This window comes from Passer montanus, unplaced genomic scaffold (genome assembly GCF_014805655.1).
Source record: "Passer montanus isolate IOZ18808 unplaced genomic scaffold, ASM1480565v1 scaffold69, whole genome shotgun sequence".
Taxonomy (NCBI): Eukaryota; Metazoa; Chordata; class Aves; order Passeriformes; family Passeridae; genus Passer; species Passer montanus.
In genome coordinates, this window is record NW_024372036.1 from 6,553,890 (window position 1) to 6,572,366 (window position 18,477).

Genomic DNA, 18,477 nt, shown 5'->3' on the forward strand with positions numbered 1-18,477 from the left:
TCTGATGGATGTCTCCTGAGGCAAAGCCGTGCAGCTGAACAGACTGTCTGGCTTCTGCCTAATTTACACAAAAAGCAATCACAGCTCTTTGGCAGCACAGTCTCCAGCAGTGGTCACTGAGCAGCAGCCAGGGACAGGGCTGGAGGAATGAAGTTCAGAGCTGCACAAGGGATGACTGTGTGGGAAGTGCTCCAAACCAGAGGGAACTGGGTGCAACTGCTAAAGATCACTTTAGAGAACATGACAGGAGAGGCCAAATGTCCATAGAAGAAATACCTTATGAGACCTAAGGCCTCAACCAGTCTTTGTCAGAAATCTGAATTTTTCAAACAAATGGCATCTAATACACACAAAACTATGATAACTTCTACTCCTTATCAAAAACTTTCTCATTTACCCTTCTGGAGATGATCTGCCAAGGCAATTCCATAATATAATAGTAGTGGGTGCTGTAGAAACAGCAGGAAGATAGAGAAGCTCTCAAGAAGCAGCTCCTACTCCAGCACAGACACACCTTTAATCATGTCTCTTCACTACAGGTTCTCTTCATTTCCATACCATACATACCATACACATCTCTCTCTTTTCAGCTAGATGTGTAGTTCCAGTGGTACCAGAAGAAAAAGAGTTCAAGAACCTGGAAGTGAACTTCCAGACTGTCTGTCCGTCCTAGGACTACTTGTCCAAATTTCCAGAACAGGTGCTGGGCACAGGCAACTACTACTGGGAGAAGCTCTCAAGAAGCAGCTCCTACTCCAGCACAGACACACCTTTAATCATGTCTCTTCACTACAGGTTCTCTTCATTTCCATACCATACATACCATACATACCATACACATCTCTCTCTTTTCAGATAGATGTGTAGTTCCAGTGGTACCAGAAGAAAAAGAGTTCAAGAACCTGGAAGTGAACTTCCAGATTGTCTGTCCGTCCTAGGGCTCTTTGTCCACATTTCCAGAAGAACATGTGCTGGGCACAGGCAACTACTACTGGGTCACCAGCTTTTAGGTGAAATGGGAAAAAAGAAATTACACTAGGAGAAAGACTGCACAGAGCTGCATTCACAGGGTATTAATCACAACTTGACCTTTCTGCAGCATCTTTCTGCCTCCTTTTGGCCAAGATTTACTGCAGCTATCTGCATAATAAGTGTTTCAGCCTTTTAATTACACTTGCAATAAAGAGAGCTTATGACACTTGAAATGATACCAAATTCGTCATTATGTGAGGGTTAAACTACCCAGTGGTCAAGATTTGAGACAGCAAACACAGCGGATGCACACTCCCAACAGAAAATCTATGAAAAATCTTGCAGAACAGAACAAGTTCTCTGATGGTCAGTGTGCACAGAGAAGGCAACCAAAGTCTGCCAGCCCAGAAGGGATGGTGGCCCCATGTCCTCACCTGGAATAAACACCTCCAGGATGGCTGGGACACAGTCAGGAGCTGCTGATAGTGCTGTCTCTTGCCATTGGTGCTGCCTCTTGCTACCCTACAGCACTCATCCCACCACAACTTCACTGTAAAGCCAACTTCCTCATCTACCAGAACAGGTTTTAAGTGCTAAGGATATATTTATGGAATCCTGGTTAATAATTTTCAGTGTGAATAGGGCTACATTTTTTCCAGTGATCCAGTGCTAGATACCCATGTTCCAGAGCTGAGCATTCTCCTTACATACCATGTGCAGCAGCTATAGTTTAATAGATGCCCTCAAGGAGTGCATAGGAGTGATAAGGACACACGGGACTATTGAAAGGTTAATAAGATTTATCTATTCAATCACTGACTCATTCAGAGCAGAGATTTGGGGTAGGTTTTGTTATTTTCCCAGTCAGTGTACCAGCTTGCTGTTGCACACAGCCCATGCTCTCAGCCTGGCAGGGATTCCTCTCAAAAGGATTCCAAAATGCACCTTGTCAGGGGCAGATTACTTTGTATTCCAAGATAATCTAACCAAAAAAGCCTCCTTACATGATAAATAGACATGACTATGGGAGAGAAAAAGACTGATTGTGTTTTTGGTGATTTATTCCATAATAGATCAAGTGATCTTTCCAGTCTGTTGGTTTTGGAGCACCACTCCCCAGTGGATACTGCCCTGTGTTCCTACAAGCAGCATTTTGGGGACAGACAACCATTTGGGTCCCCTCAAACCTTTCTTTTTCTGTTATTTTATGACTGAAGAATAAGCCTCCCCAGTTTTAAAAAGGTCCATGGTTTTGACTCTCTCTACATCTTTAGTTTTTCCTCTATGATTACTGCAAACCAGCAAGTTCAAACACACTTTTCCTCTTTAACTTAAAGCCCCTAAAGGAATGCTTCCAGAAACCAGAGTAAATAACTACAAACAAAAAAGGCATCTTAACAAAAACACTTTCTGATCATTCTAAGTGAATAGTCTATAGCAACTCTTACCTTTACCACTCGTGAAAATCAGTAATATTCCAACTTTTAGCAATTGAGCTTGTGTGTGTGTGTGTGTATGCACAATGCCCCTAAGAAATTGTTGCTCTATAGTGAATGATATTCCTGGAATTCTTCAGGAAACAAAACCAAACCTGTAAGTCACAAGGTCTTAGGCACAGCTTTTGGTACTACCTCAGGCTTTCAACTGTTCAACATCTTAAAAATGTGTCAATTTTTATTCAGCTCACTTGGCAGTATGAAAAGATTAAAACACACAACCACAAATCTTGTTTTCTGCAGGATTTCTGTTCCATTCAACAATCACGAAAGATAATGGCAAGGCAGCTGCCCAAAATTTCTTCCAAGTTCCACCATTCAGCATAAAGCCCATGTCTCATTAGTGGTGCATTTTTTTCATTCCTGAATATAGAATTAATAGAAGACTTCAGCTTTTGTATCTTACTTGTATTCATGTGTACAAACACCGATCTTTATGTAACAATTTTGATAAATTAATTTTTATTTAGAAAACCAAAATCCTGTAAGTTGATAGCAGGATAGGAAGGGAAACACTTTGGTAATCAAAATATCTGGACACTCCATTTACAGACAGCCTGATTTTTCAAGTATATAATGTATCCATAATCCCACATTATTTTCAAGAAACTCATGGATACATGGTAGTTTGCGTGTCTTGCCCTGAAGTACAAAATTCTTCACCTTGTTATAGGGAACAGAGATCCGTCACTTGTTCCCTTGCAAATACTTCCCCCTCCAAAAAGCCACAAACATATTTTTTTAAAGGGGAACTCCCCCATATTTATCTTTTACGTATTTTTTAACATATGCACACCAGTGCAGAACTGTAGAGCAATGACTGTTTAACAAAAAGTGAATGTGAACAGGAAAACAGATAAACTGGAAAACCAGTTACAAATAATAAGATTATATTTCCATATCCCTATTCATCAGAGTGTCTAAAATCGACTAGAAATCTGAAACTCTTCTCTACAACATTTGTTCACAAGCATCAGCACTATTCTAAGCATAATAATTCCCACACAGATTAGTAAGAGACACTGAGAAAGTCTGTCATGGAAGCTAAATGTCCTTTCCAGCTGTGAGACAGCATCTTCTTAGAGGACACCATGGGATATATATTTCTATAAGCTTTTTCTCATAAGATTTTTAAAAGATACAAAAATGAAGCAAAAATGTTGAAGTCAGAAAGAATGTTATTAGGGCTGCATAATGAACAAGAGCAAGCAGTAAAATGCAGGAAAGGCCTACATTACAAACTGAAAATACAATAAGCTAAACATAACTAATGTAGCTCTGTCTTTGGCACACATGATTTATTGAATGAGAAGCACAGCCTTGTAAAGTACACACCTCAGGCTAGTAAAAGCACATTGAAAGAATAAAATATCCTCCTCCAGTGTGAGGGGATTGTACTTGGAAAGAGATCATTGAAGTTTCTCAGCTGCTTCAAATTTACTCCAAAAACCTACAGACCAAACCCAAAACAAGAGAGGCTAACCTGATCCCTTTATCAGCCTGAAATCTCTCTGTAGAGGTAATTCAGTGTTAAATACTTGTTGAAAATAATATCTGAAGACAGCATTATCTTCAGTACTTTAGTCTGTTCCTGAGAAAACTGCAAGACATTTCTGAAATAACAGATCACCTTTAGAAAGGGCAGTTACTTTTCTTAGTGTGTCCTAGAAAATCCAAGCCATGTTTTAACGAACATATTCAGATTCTCAGCCTCTGCCTCCACTCTTTCATCTCTTATAAAATAAACTACCTGCAGCATTACTGCATAGCCTCCTAAAAAGAGAAGCCAAGTACATTACCAAACAATTCAGGATGGCAGATGGAAGAACATTCTGGTTGAGCTCAGCATTGTTTAGCAGCCAGTTTGATGGCACAGCTCTGCAGTGCAGCTGTGCCAGCCCATAGGTCAAACACAGCACGAACTGCAGCACTCACAGAGAGACCACAGGATGCTGGGCTGTTTGCACACAACATGCTCAGGAAGGTCTCCTACCACAGGGAAACCTGTGGTGCTCAGGCAGGGAACACCACTCCATTAACAGCAACAACAAAATTCTAAGCTTTCCTTGAATTAAATTACAGCTTGAGCACTTTGTTTTGGTGCACAGGGAGGGAAAGGGGTTGCAGGTTGAACTGTGCTCTTCTACAGAAAGGATTACCCTTTGGATCATTGGATTTTCCAACCAAGACATTATCAACTTTGGTGTGTTCTGGTAATGTTATCAATAGATCTGGCAAACTAATAAACAGACACACTATAGAAATTACTTAATTTCTCTACATTCCATTCTTCCTTTCTCAAGAGCAATTTTACCATCAGAGAGATGCAGAGCTCTCAAATATCTTCCAGAAGATTCAGTCCACTCCCACCTTAAGCTCCTTTATGGTTCAGTTTGCCTCACAGCAACCCAAAAGCTTTTCCCCAGTCGTCAACAAACACATCTGGTCAGCTCATTACACATCTGTCAGATGAGATAAGAGGAAGATAAAATCTGCTTTGCAGCATCACACCTGAACATTTCCCCTGGTTCACAGCCCACCAGGGAGCTCAATTCCTAGGTGCAGTTTCCCTGTGCAGATCCCACCCTTCCAAATAACACAAAGTGCATGAGAAGCACCCATCCCACAGCTCAGGGCAGAGGTGTTCCCATCACACAGAGAGGGATACAAGAGAAACAAGAGGTTTGGAGATGGTGTGGGCCAAGGATACCTTGCCCACACGTAAGCAAAATCTGATTTTCCAGACTAGAATCTCCCTGGGATTCTTGGCAGATAAAGGAGAGGTTGTCTCTGTCTAATCACTGAGATGATCTCACATGTGGGGTGTTCTCATCAATTGTTTGTGCAGTGAGTAAGCCAGGACACTCAAAAATATTCTGTTTAAATAAATAAAAACAAAATAAAAAGCTTAATTACTTATACACAGTCCAAATGTTTGGGAACAGGGATGTGCTACCCACAAAGGCAAAAGGAGGGGCACGATTAGATTTCCAGGTCTCTAGGTGTGGACTAAAACTGATTTAATAAATGAATTCATTGCCCCTAGATATACTAAGTGCAGGCCTTATTGCTGTTACAAACTGAAGATTACTCATGACCTGCTGAGGAGACAAAGGGAAGATGATTGAATATGAAGTGTATGAATGCTTTTAGATCCTGGAACATTCCCTCCAGCCTGCAGAAGGAAGATTAGCTGACCACTTTGACACAGATTACTCAGACTTCTCACTTTCCTGCTGCCACAGAATTGGCTAAGGAGGATTTAGACTGTCAGATTCAGCAGAATTCTGGGGAATACATGATATTTCACTTTATACATGCTCATATATATAATATCCCATGAAACTAGTCTCAAAATACATTCACCAATTTACCTACTCTGACATCTTTCTTGTATTGAGCTCTGAAATTTTCATCAGCTTTTCATGTATTCACTTCTGCTGTAGTAGCAGACAAAGCTCACTACAATTCATTTAAAGGCAAATTCAGAATTACTTGGCTCTCTCCAACTCTTCAGTGGATTGTGTCTCAGTAACAATGTATTACAGGGATTTCTAAAATAAAAGTTCCATTTATACAAGTAATTTTCATGTATGTTACTATAAAACCCCCAAATTCTTGGGAAGTGTCTTGAATGCTTTTGTTCTGTGATATTTTGTCATGCAAATTATCAGTTCACCTCTGCTCAAGAGAACTCCTAAACCCATGCAAAAATATGGAAAGGGATAATCCTCCAAGAGGAACAGCAGGCTGGTACAAAGAAGAAATACATGTATACCACAGCAAATCTCTCAACTTCCCTCTGCTTCTGCTTGCAGCCAGCACAGGGAGAACTCCATCTCCTGGTCCAAGAGGTTATGCCAAGGAAAACCAGGCTTTTTTTCCATTATAAAAGATCAATTTCCTAGTAACTCTGTCATGTTACCTATCAAAAATTAGGTTTTTTGCAATATTCACCCTGATGCTTAGGGATATATTCTAGATGAACATTCTGAAAAGAGCATGGAAATAAACCCACCACATTGCTTTGCTTTGTCACAGGACTACACCATTTCCATTTTCACAAATTCATACACAAGACAGGGACTTCAGACTTCAAAGGATAAGAAACATTTTCTGTCAGGGAACATTTTTTTGCAGATGCTGTTAAAATTTGTCTGGTTAAAACCATATTTTAAGCTTGTGGAGGAAGGCATAGCTCATACAAGTTCAATAAGTCTTGCAAAAGCTACCAAGTAAAAAGTACAAGTACAAGACAAACTTCCCAATAGTCAAATTCAGGAAGTTTTGGAAGAATGTGAAGGAAAAAAAGACCCAAAAAATAAACAAAAATCATCCATGAGCACAAAATAAATACAAAATGAAAAATATACTATGTGCAAGAGGTATTGGGCAACCTGATCTATAAGAATTGTTGGTTATGCCACTTGCAGTGCATCCAAAAGAGTCAATTCCACCTGTTCTCACTCTTAACAGAAGGGAGGTTTTTTCAAGGCTTCTATAATCATCTTTGTCCTTCTAGAACCATCTATATCCCTCTGCAACCATCCGTTTGTCATCCCTAAAGAAATTCAAACTTCTGGGACAACTGAGACTATTTGCTTAGTTAGAAAAAGAAACACTACACACCAGAACAATCCCTTTGATGACTTTGTCTTCTAAACCAATACTATAAATGGTGCAAAAGTTAATCAAACTGTAGATTGGGAGAACAGGACATTGAAAGCTAAGACTAATACCCTGGGGCATCAGAATAGAAGCAACTCAGTTTGGGATGTTTTAAAGAATTTAGAAAGCTGGCTTTGATTTTTAGACTATCAGGTCTATGAATTGCAACAGTCCCGACACAAATTTGACTAAGGAAGCACACGGGCACCAGTTTCATTTAAGTTTTGATTTATGGACAGTTGTGGGAAGGAAAAATAAAGTATTCCTTAGTATTTGCTCCATTCTGTTTGTACTTTCTGGCATACTGTAAATGCTCTTATGTTTTGGTCTCAGAGAGCAAGAAAAACTGCACTAGCACAGGTCATGAAACATCACTGAAATATATCACAGCTAATGGTTGTGAGCCTTAAACACTATTTTGCTGTTTTCCACTTGGATGACTTCTCTCCCTTTTTGTTTTTTTTTTTTTTCTTTTTTTTTCCATTTTGTCACAGCTTCTCTCACCCTACTTGAGGTCTCTAGACACATAAATAATTAAAGTTATTTAATGTGGGGTAGGTGTAGCAGTATTTTGGCAAAGTAGTCATTCTGTCTTTAGTGCTCCACAGGAATAAAAGATTGAAGAGCAATTGTACCAGGGGCTGAAAAAGGGACTCTGAGGGTGAAATAATTAGACCTGTGAAAAACTCTCTGGTTTTGCTGGAGCTCAAAGCTATTATTTCCTTTGTGTTTCAGCCATTGTCACTGCAACAATCATTCTGTTCACACTCACTCTAGACTAAAACTTACTCAAGCCAATTCAGTTTAGATGTTTTTCCAATGCAGAACTGCCACAAACCTTGGAAAGCCTAGATTGATTGTCAAGATTTACATTAAAATCTGTCCCCATGAGCATGCACATCTTAGTTTTGGGTTTTCATGAAAGATTGAGAATTACCAGCCTCCAGCAGATTTCCAGATCTGCAGGGGTTCCCACATATAGCTGAGTGTCCATGTGTGAGGGAATGAACCACTTAAATTCATGTCTGGAAGGACACTAAAAGGACTTTCCCCATCCATTGTGCCAGACAGAACTGTCCATGAGAACAAAGAGCCCAGTTTGAGCTGCTTTAAATACAGAATCCAGCCTGTAATATAAACTGATACAGCTCTGCTGAAGAAATTGAATTGTCATTATATTGTTCAGTTTGCTTCAGCTGCATTTTTAGATTCCCTCAAACCAAACAGTTTTAATGCAATGTTGTGTTACAGCTGTTGGAGGAAAACCAAAAGGTCTCAGGTAGCCATGGCACTGCAGCAAAACCAGCAGAGGCCCTGAGCACATTAAAGCTTACTCTTCCTCTGGTAGGATCACTGGGCATGTTTTCATCCAAAAAGCACAATTTGTAGAATTTGTATTTATTTCTAAGTAATCCAAAACATCTCAAGTACCACACAGCACTTCATTACGGCACCATCATGACTATACTGGCTTTCTATTTATGTTTCATTTTATGCCAGGGCTCCAAAACACAATGGGAGAAGTCAGCCTCTGGTGCTGAGGATTATATACTGCAGTGCACAAAACCCACAGATGGAAAGCCAAAATTATTCTGCACCATACTGTGTATTTATCAAATCAACATCCTCAGATTCCATCAGGTATTATCTGGAAATGCAGAAGTAATAAGCTGGGTGGACCAATGCAATGGAATATCTTAAATAGCAACAGAAAAGTGGTTATGTATTAATAGTCAAATAATATAGTCACAGTCTCTTAATTTAAGGATGTAGACATTTTATAGCACAAAAAGTAATTACATTTGGCTAATCGAAAAACATTTGCTTGGCTTGTGACTGACCAATGGAAAGAATCTCATTTTTAGATTGCTGTGCATTTGGCCTATTTTCTTTTTGCACTATCCATAGGCACTGGTAAACAAAATACATCAAACCACAGGGAATACATTTCAATATTAGAGATATTTTCTACTGCTATTTTAGGTACTCTTTCAAAACAACAAGTTTCTGTCTATGCTTTTAAAATGAACAACAAACTGATCAGTTATACAAGGTTCTTCAAAACTCCACAGAAACCCACTGGGAGCAAAGACACTTTCTAAACCACAAACACAGGTTGTTAATTGTCACTGGCCTCCTGCTTATTCTTGTTACTGGTTATTTTTTATTAGAATTACTGATTAAACAACAGCAACAACAACAAAAAACAACCTGAAACAAAAATCTTGCATTCCTGGCTGTGTGAGGCTGCCACATGATGATATATTATTCTTTCCCTCATGTCATTCCTCTGTTCCTTGAATGTCACAGTGAAAACCTTCAACCTGGTCTCATTCCCTCCCCATTAATAAAAGCCAGAATTTCCAGAGGGGCTTTTTTTTAGAACGCTAAAAATAAAGTCAGTTTGCAAAAAATGCAAGTTTATACATGAGGTGTGGTCTGCTGCCAAGGAGAATCAATAGAATTGTATCAAATCAGAAGGCAAGGGTATCAAAAAAGACTTGGAATGCTTTTAGCTTTTTGAGCCTTGGGCAATCAAAAACACATGTGCTACACACAGCATGTGCAATAAACTATTCCACCATGACTCCCTTGTGCAGTTAGAGTGCCCACATTTTACTGAACTCATGGGCTTTTCATAGTGGAGATCAGCTGTTCATGTGCCAGTGATACACACTGACACACCCCAAACAAACCTGCAATCATCCATGACATGCTGTCTGATGGCTGCTTTTGGTATCCAATCAAATATGATATTGTACAGATCTAAAGTTTTTATTTTTAATAAAATAAAAACTTTTTATTTTAATTTTTTATAAAGTTTTTTATTGCTGTTTAAACATTACGTTTTCAATTAAACAGAGAAAGAGCAGAAGAAAAAAAGCATTATTTGTGATATTGCTATGCCTTTTAAGGTGGCCTACTACAGACACAGTGAGCCTCTGAATCAATCTACAGTATGTTTAAAATTAATTTAATGAAATTATTCTGGTTTTAGTAACAGAACTGGCTCAGATCAATCCCATCAGGAACCAGGATGTGAATGAGTGCAGAGGCTCAATGACTGAAATCCAGAACCTTCATGATCCAGAACCTTCAGCAGGCACAGGAATGGGACAGAAAACACACAGCATTGTTCAGAGAGAACACTTTTACAGGTATCAATGGTCCAAGTCTTCACCAAGCCTGACACTGAATTCTTAACTGCTTGTACTCCCAAACACAGTATTTTCATATTTGGAAACATGGTGTGACAAACTAATATGAAAATGTTTTCACAAAATTAATCAGGAGTTCATATTTCAATTCAAATTGGAATTTGAATTGAAGGACTCTAACATTAATTATTTAGACTCTTAATTGAGAATGTGCAAAAACTAGCCGACCACAAATCATGTTGATGTGTTTCTGCTGTCTTCCACAATAAAAGTGAAATGTCACTGGCAAGGTCATGGTTTAAAGTGATTTCATGGCAAACAGCAAATTCCTGCAAAACTGGAGGTTGTCTCAAGAAAGGTTTGTAAGAAAAAAACTTCATCAAGAGGGACTAGTATTTTATCATAGATGACACCATTTGAATAACTTCATTATATTTTCACAATCTTAACCAAACAAACCCCTGCTGAAATACATTCAGGAAAAAGAGGAAATCCAAAGGAATATTATTTCTAGTGCCCAATGCTGACAGCCTGGATAAGGAGAGAATGCATGGTTAAATTTCCATGAAAAAACTCCATTCAAGTTCTGCGTCTTCATCTAGGAAAGCCAAAGCCAAACAAGCACTGCCTAGAGGCAGCACAGGGTTTCCAAACACAGCATGGCACACAGAATTCCCAGCCCTCCTCCAGGGCACTTCTCACTTACCCCTCACCAGCCAGGTGACGCTTGTGTTTGCACAGGTTTCTCAAACTTCTCCACCTTTCTTTGCTGCCATAATTCCCCAGCAGAGACTAAATACCAAGGAGGTACAACCTTCTCCCTTATTCATTTTCAGTCTTACCTAATAAATCGTTATCCTTCAGTACATTAATTGCTGTTCTCCTCCTAGCTGCTTCCTACTCATCCATATTGTTCTGACAGTGGGGGTTTCAAAGCTAGACAGAGTTAAGAACTACATTTCCATTACAAACTCATTGTTTTTTTCCCATCTAAAACTTCACATTGGTAGCAACAATAGAGTGCTCTAACCTGGGTAAAGATGCCAACAGCTAATAGACATTTTCACTACTGTAGCATCTGAATTTTAAAATATTTAAGAGGTTTAAAATGCATCTGTAGAATAAAGGAATAGAAATGCTCCTTGAGAGACAAATATACTTGCACTTATACTCCAGAGCATGACTAGAGTTGAGGAAGCTGGTTTAGAGTTGGCAACTGTGAAAAATGTTACAGAAAAAAACAGCTAGTTTAGAAAACTGTTAGGAAAAGTGGCTTCTGCAATGCAACATTTCCATACAGGCAGCTGTGTTGCTTTTTTTTTTTTTTTTAATATTAATATTCAGGTCAAAACTCAAATATGTTTCAAACCTACAGGCTTCAAGAACACTCACTTTCCTCATATTTCAGTCTTCTGGATTACTTTAGACAGGAATAAGACTCTCCGTTCCCCACAAAAATCTCATGTTCTTGGCTGTTGATGTTAACACACTCCATGATGCAGTTGTGCCATTGCTGCACTAATGCCTACAGCTAATGGATGCTAATTCCTAGAGCATATCTTTATTTAATTGAATATTTATTTAACTGGGGCCTTCCAAATTTGCATGTGTGTATAAGCACCTGTTAATCTTGGCATTATTACCCTACTTATTTTCTTAATATTGTGAGAATGGGAATTTGGATCCTCATTTCCTCCATTTTTCTCTTCTCTGACTCACCAGCCCCAGGGATTTTGTGCAAAGATTCAGGAAAATGAATGAGGTTTTAGAACCAATAATAAGTAGAACTGTTCCTGAGACTGGGTTTCTCTCAAGCTCTGCAATGGTTGCAGAAGTAGGGGGGCAAGTTCAGATTCAAAGCACATAAAACTGCTCAAAAAGCTATCAGCTATGTCATGCAGTAACCGCAAATGAAAAATATCATCTCCAAGTGACAAATGGTTTGCTTTCAAACATCGCTTTTTTCCCAGATATTCAACAGCAGAACCCTTGGAAACAATGTTCCCGTGGTCATGGACATTTGCTTCCACATCAAACAGGTAACACTTGCAACTATTTTATCATACACATTGAAAAACCCCAAAACCAAACATCTCCTCCAAGCTCCACTCCTGTTCAAGCCCTGGAAACACATTGGTGCTGTACCCAACTCCTACATTGTCTCCACCTTGGGATATATTTTATATAAATTATATAAAATCTTGGAGACCCTCATCCTGTGAACATGTTTGTCTCCCACCTGTGGATGCACTGCTACTTACAGAGCTTGCCAGGCACAGCTTGTACAGGTGAAGGGTGGCAGAGGAAAGGTGGCAGAGTGATCCAAAAACCACTGGAGCCCCAGGTCAGAGACACAATTATGTCCAGCTGCATGCAGTTCAAAAGTCAGCCCCATACAGAAAGCAACCACTCTTAAAAAGCACAGGCTGTGGTGTAAAATAATCTCTCTCACACACACACACACAAAAAAAGTGATATGTCAACAATGAGGGATGCCCCAGATAATGCAAGTATTCCAGAGGCACATTTAAGTGAAGGTGCAGAGCAACTCCCTTCAAAATAAATAAAATGCTTATTTAAGGAGCTTCCTGTTAATACTCGTTTGTGGAATATAGTTCAAACCACAATGGAATTTTGTTTCATTTCTGATTCCATTTCTGTTTCTAAGCAATACAAAAGGCATACCCAGGGAAAAGTTATGAAGGAAATAAAAAGGTCCAGATTAGAGTAATTGAATATAGAAATTTCAGTGCAGGAAGAGAAAGATTAAAAAAAAAGCCAGACAAATTCAGTTCTCAAGCAATTGATTCTGTCCTGAAGCTGTGCTCCAGCATGTGGAAAGCCCAAAAAAAAGGGTCACTCAGTCACACCTAGAACAGAATAACAGACAAGCTTAAAGGAGATTTTTTTTTTCTTTAAAAGCAGTCCCAGGGTATTTGGAACAGAAAGAATGCAGAAAGCTTCATTGTTATATATTGTGTATATATATTTATGCATTCCCTCAATATCAAGAGTTGAGAAAAGTTCCTGTGAAATTCAAAGAAATACACACATAAGAGCTTCTTGTGTCTACCAAAAATTACCCCCTACCTACCACCCTTAGAACCAAATCCATGCTGGTCTTCAAGATCTATTCTTCATACTGTGCTTGCCTATTCTGCTTTCCTACGTTTCCAGGCTCTGGGTGAAGAGCCCCACGAGTGTGCTCATCCCTGCTATGAACAAAGTTTGATTAGAAGGCAGAGTAAATGCAGGCAAGGCAAAGGGCAATAAAACACTGGGAAGCAGAGCTCACTCACAGCACAATCCTGCCCTGCAGATGTCTTCAGCCATCGTTCTAGCAAACAGATTCCCTTCCTCCCTCCACCCCACAAATGTCTCACTAAGAGATGGAAGTTAATCACGAGATATGAAATTTATCCCTCTTGATAAGGAGACTTAAAACATTATGTAATACAAACATGTTTTGCAGACAGGCAAATGACTGGGTGACTACACCATCACACTGAAAATTGTTTAGTAAGATCCTTCATGCCTACTGTCTTTCCACTGTAAAAAATACAGCTACAATCCAAAATTCACATAGAATTTTAGTTAAATAAGCATTTCTTCATCCCTAAAGAACTTAAGATTTCAACTACCATAAACAATAAAAAAGCCAAACATGCTACTAAGTATTTCTTAAGGATAAACATAGTGCTGAAGGCTGCTCAGAAATGTTAACTTGTTAAATAACTTCCAATGTTTAAACACTTTGATAGTGTCTGGGATTTGTACCCACACCTGAGCCTTACAAACCACATTCCTCAAAGCTTATTATTCAAAGCTTATTCAGACCTATGAATAGCAATTCTCGTCTTCCATAATTGCTTAGATGGAAAACAGAAACAACGAGACCCATGGATCTAATTGCACTTGGGGAATAATTTATATTAAAGATACACAGAAAAACACATAGTGAAAGTCTAACCATTGACGTCACAGAAACACAGAATGGCTTGGGTTTAAAGGGACCTAAAAGTTCATCCAGTTCCATCCCACCTGCCACGGGCAGACAGTTTCCACTGGATCAGGTCAAAGCCCCACCCAACATGGCCTTCAACACTTCCAGGAATGGGTCATTCACAGTTTCTCTGGAAATCTGCTCCAGTACATCACCAAGATTATGGTGAAGAATTTCTTCCTAATATTCAATCTAAATCAACCCTCTTTCAGCTTAAGGACATTACCCCTTGTCCTATCATTATATGTCCTTGTCAAAAGCCCCCTCCAGCTTTCTTGCAGCCCTCTTTAGGTACTGAAAGATGCTACAAGGTCCCCCCAGAGCCTTCTCCAGGCTGAACAATCCCAACCGTCACAGCTTATCCTCATATCAGAGGTGCTCCAGCCCCTGATTGTCTTTGTGGTCTCCTCTGCCCTCACTCCAGCAGGTCCATGTCCTTCCCATGCTGGAAGGGTTGGATGCAGCACTGCAGGTGGGGTCTCAGAGCAGAGGGGCAAAATCCCCTGGACCTGCTGCCCTCGGCGCTGTTGATGGAGCCCAGGACACCTCTGGCTTTGTGGGATACAAGGGTACGTGGCCAGGTCATGCTGAGCTTCTCATCCACCAACATACAAGTTATCCTCAGGGCTGCTCTCATTATTATTGAGCCCTTTTACATCAAGGAAGTTGAGAAGCAAAGGAAAGAGAATGCATGGAGAGTGTGCTCTCAGAAATGATGGAGTTTTCCTGATTATATACCTAAACAAGACAATAAGGGTTCATTACAGTAACTTGTTCTGGCCTTCCCTACATATAGGCCATAATATTTCTCCATACTATGTCCTGCTATAAATAAACTTGTCTTTAGAAAAAAACATCCTTGGTTTAGTTTTTTTTTTTTTAGTGATGAAAACCTCTAAGAACTTATTAGCCTAATGTATGCTTTTATTTTAAAAAACTTCACTCCCTGTCTAGGCCCAAGATGTTCAAATTTCCACCACTGGCTGTTCTTAAATCCTTTTTTCTTGAGTAAAGAGGCCATCCATTCCTCACCTCAATCACTCCCTGTCTAGGCCCAAGATGTTCAAATTTCCACCACTGGCTGTCCTTAAATCCTTTTTTTATTGAGTAAAGAGGTCATTCATTCCTCACCTCAACATTTTTAGGCAAGAATTCAATCACCTCTTCTTCCTTTTCGGTCCACCAAAAACAACATATGCTCCAAGCATTTCTACTGCAAGGGCCTTTAAAAGGCTTAATGGGCTGCACTTTGGGCAAATCTTCCAGCTGAAGTGCACACAGCAAAACAGTAACACTTGGGCACTTCAGGAGTAATTGTCCCACCTGCTCCTCTATTGTCTCAAATTCATTGAAAGGGCTATTTCCTGGCTCTCACATTAAATGTTTCCTGCCAAGACTTTCCAAAAATCACCACCTCTGGGGTGGTGATTTTTGGAAAGTCTTGGGCAGAATCCCTTACTGTTCCTATGCTATGACTCCCCACTTGGAATACTGAAATAAGTGGTGGATAGCTGCATTCAGTAGCTATCAAGTATCCAAAACTACTGTGTAATTGGTTCTCAGTCTCCGTCATTTATTATTTTCTTTCTATAGCCATAAAATATAATTGAAGTTACACATTACTGTATTTAAGAGTAAGTAACTATACTTTCTAAAGGAAGAAGAATACAGGCAGCACACGGCAAGAGCCGATCTTCACCTGGGCGCCACAGAGCCTCTCACCTGCTCAGCGGCGAAGAGAACATTCTTTATCATCCCGTTCTTTATCATCCCTCCCACGGCACAGCAACCCCAGACGGCATCACTGACGGAGAAGATCCGTGGTAGAAAGCATTGTTAAAAAATAAAACCGCAACCAAATATGCAGGAAGTATGCAGGCATCCCCTATCAGGTTACTAACACCAAAGCACCCGGTCTCCGCCGGAGGAGCCGGGCCAGCGCAGCCCCGCTCCGGGCTGGAGAATCCCCACGGGCACCGAGCCGCAGGCTCCCGCCTCGGGTTCTGCTCTCGGAGTAGAGAAAATGGGGAAAAGAGAACTAAACAAAAACATCGCCCTCAAACCAGTTGCTAATAAGAATGAAGGACTCACCAGGAGCCTCGGCAGGAGAGGAAAGTCACGTACAAGCAGCACCATCGCTGCCGCCGCCGAGGGCTGCTGCTGCCAGCCCGGCGGGGCTGGGAGGTGAATTCCCCCGCACGGACTCGGCTCCTGGCCGGGCACGGAGCGCACAGCCCGCACCGAGCGCGGAGAGCCCCCCGCAGCCGCCCTGTCCCCGCTCCTCCGGGGCTCCGGGGCTGGCCCCAGCCCAGCCGTGCCCGCCGCGTCCCCCCGCACCTCTCCCGCTGCCGATCCGGCCCCGCGGCCGCGCTCCCGCAGCGCCTCTCGCCGGCTGGGAGCAGGGCCGGGATGCGGGCGGGATCCGGGATGCGGGAGCCGGGCTGGGATGCGGGAGCCGGGGCTGCCGTCCCGAGCTGCCGGGAGCGGGGCGGAGCAGCCGGGCGGGAGCGCCTCCGCAGCGCACCTCTCCTCCCTTCTCCTCCTTCTTCCCTCTCCTCCCGCTCCACGTCCCCTCCTTCTCCTCTCCCTGCTCGCTCCCCCTTGGCCCCCCGCCCCGGGGTGCCGCCGCCGTCCCTTGCAGGGGGACAGTGCAGACCCAGGTCACCGCACCCCGTCTTTCCGACAGGGTTGGGAAGGGTGCAGATCCCGTTGGCATCATCTCCTCGTTTTCAGCGGGGGTTTAGTAGTGCGGAACTGGCAGCTCAGGGGGAGATTCTGTGATTTCTCAGAAAGGGTTTGGAAATTGAAAAAAAAAACAACAACCCGGTATTTCTTTACGGTTTTATGGGTTTTCAACCTTTATTAAACAACAGGTGTATCTGCACCATGTGAGAGAAGTGTCCAAAAGGTAAAGCTGTATTTAAGAGTATAATAAAAGGAATAGCTGTCCTCCTTACATCCATAGGCAACACTTATTAAGCTTTATGAGCATCTCTTCCAACAGTTCAAGTGGGCTGGATTTATCAAACAGCTACATGTATTACAAAATATTCCAAAATTCAAAAGCAACACAGTGAAAACTGCATCTCGATTCATCCAGATGAATTGAATGATTCATTCACCCTCAGGTACCTGAAGAGCTCATATAGCAGGCACCTAAGAAAGATAAGAAAACTAATTTAGCGCTTCCATGCACTTCCTTACATGTTAAAATACTGTTCTGAAACTGGTGGAATAAACAGAGGTAAGCCACATGAAAATAGTTGAGCCTTTCTTTTTCATAGCTGTGAAACTGTATCACTTTCAAAAAATTCTGATTCATACAACCAGAATCTCCTGCTCTGCTTTCACATAAAACATTTAGCATTAAATTTGCAGTTTATGTACAACAGCAATGTAATGTTACTCATTACTCTCAAACTGTTTTTTTTAAAATTGCTGGGTTATTCCAAATAATGCATGTGTTGCAGAAAAATTATTATTGGGAGGTACAATATTTAATTAGGTAGTATATAAATGCACCACCTTCGGAAGATAATTTGAGTTTGCTACATGTTATACTCACAACATTGGTTTTTTCGCTTGTTCAGGCAATGCTATTGAAGGGACTTGCTCTAAATTAAATGCTCAGGTACATCCTCTGCCTGCAATTACTAGAATAACACATTGCTCTCTATAACAGTGTGAATCATTATCTAAAATGTACCCAAGTGAATATATTCTGTAATGCACGATTTAATCAAAAGTATTAAAACAACAACTCCAGATTTATGTGGGATTTTTTTACAGTTTCATCTTATAAATGTTGTTTGGGGGGGGCAGGGGAAAGGAAGGGCTGACAGCTGTTTGCACATCCAGAGGTCAGGTACAGCATCACCAACCAGATATCCAAGTACAAGGAGAATTTCTGAGGAGCATCACAGACCTTTTGTGTTTCTCTTGGGACAGAAGGCAGCCACTCATAGAAACAGGAGGCCCCATACAATTCAGGTAGCACTGCCCATACCAGCTCATATTTATTAATCACCCTTTGTGATCCATAACAGCCCACATGAACCAAGGGATGGGTAAACCAGGATTACAGAAATCTGTGGCCTATTTAGAACAAAGAAAAAGTGTTCTTGTTGCTATTTCTTTGGTGACTCCATCTCCATAAATAACACTTGCACTGCTGTAAAGA

The 18,477-nt window shown here is 40.8% G+C and overlaps 1 protein-coding gene across 3 annotated transcripts in view; it reads right to left on the reverse strand.

The window, feature by feature from the left end:
* The window catches only part of SYTL5 (synaptotagmin like 5), an 84,125-nt gene extending 67,610 nt beyond the window's left edge, over positions 1-16,515 (reverse strand). For all 3 annotated transcript variants that reach the window (XM_039729498.1, XM_039729497.1, XM_039729496.1), the window contains exon 1: positions 16,389-16,515. The gene's annotated coding sequence lies outside the window, so the exon portion shown is untranslated. The remainder of the gene's footprint in view (positions 1-16,388) is intronic.
* Between the last annotated feature and the right edge of the window lie 1,962 nt (positions 16,516-18,477).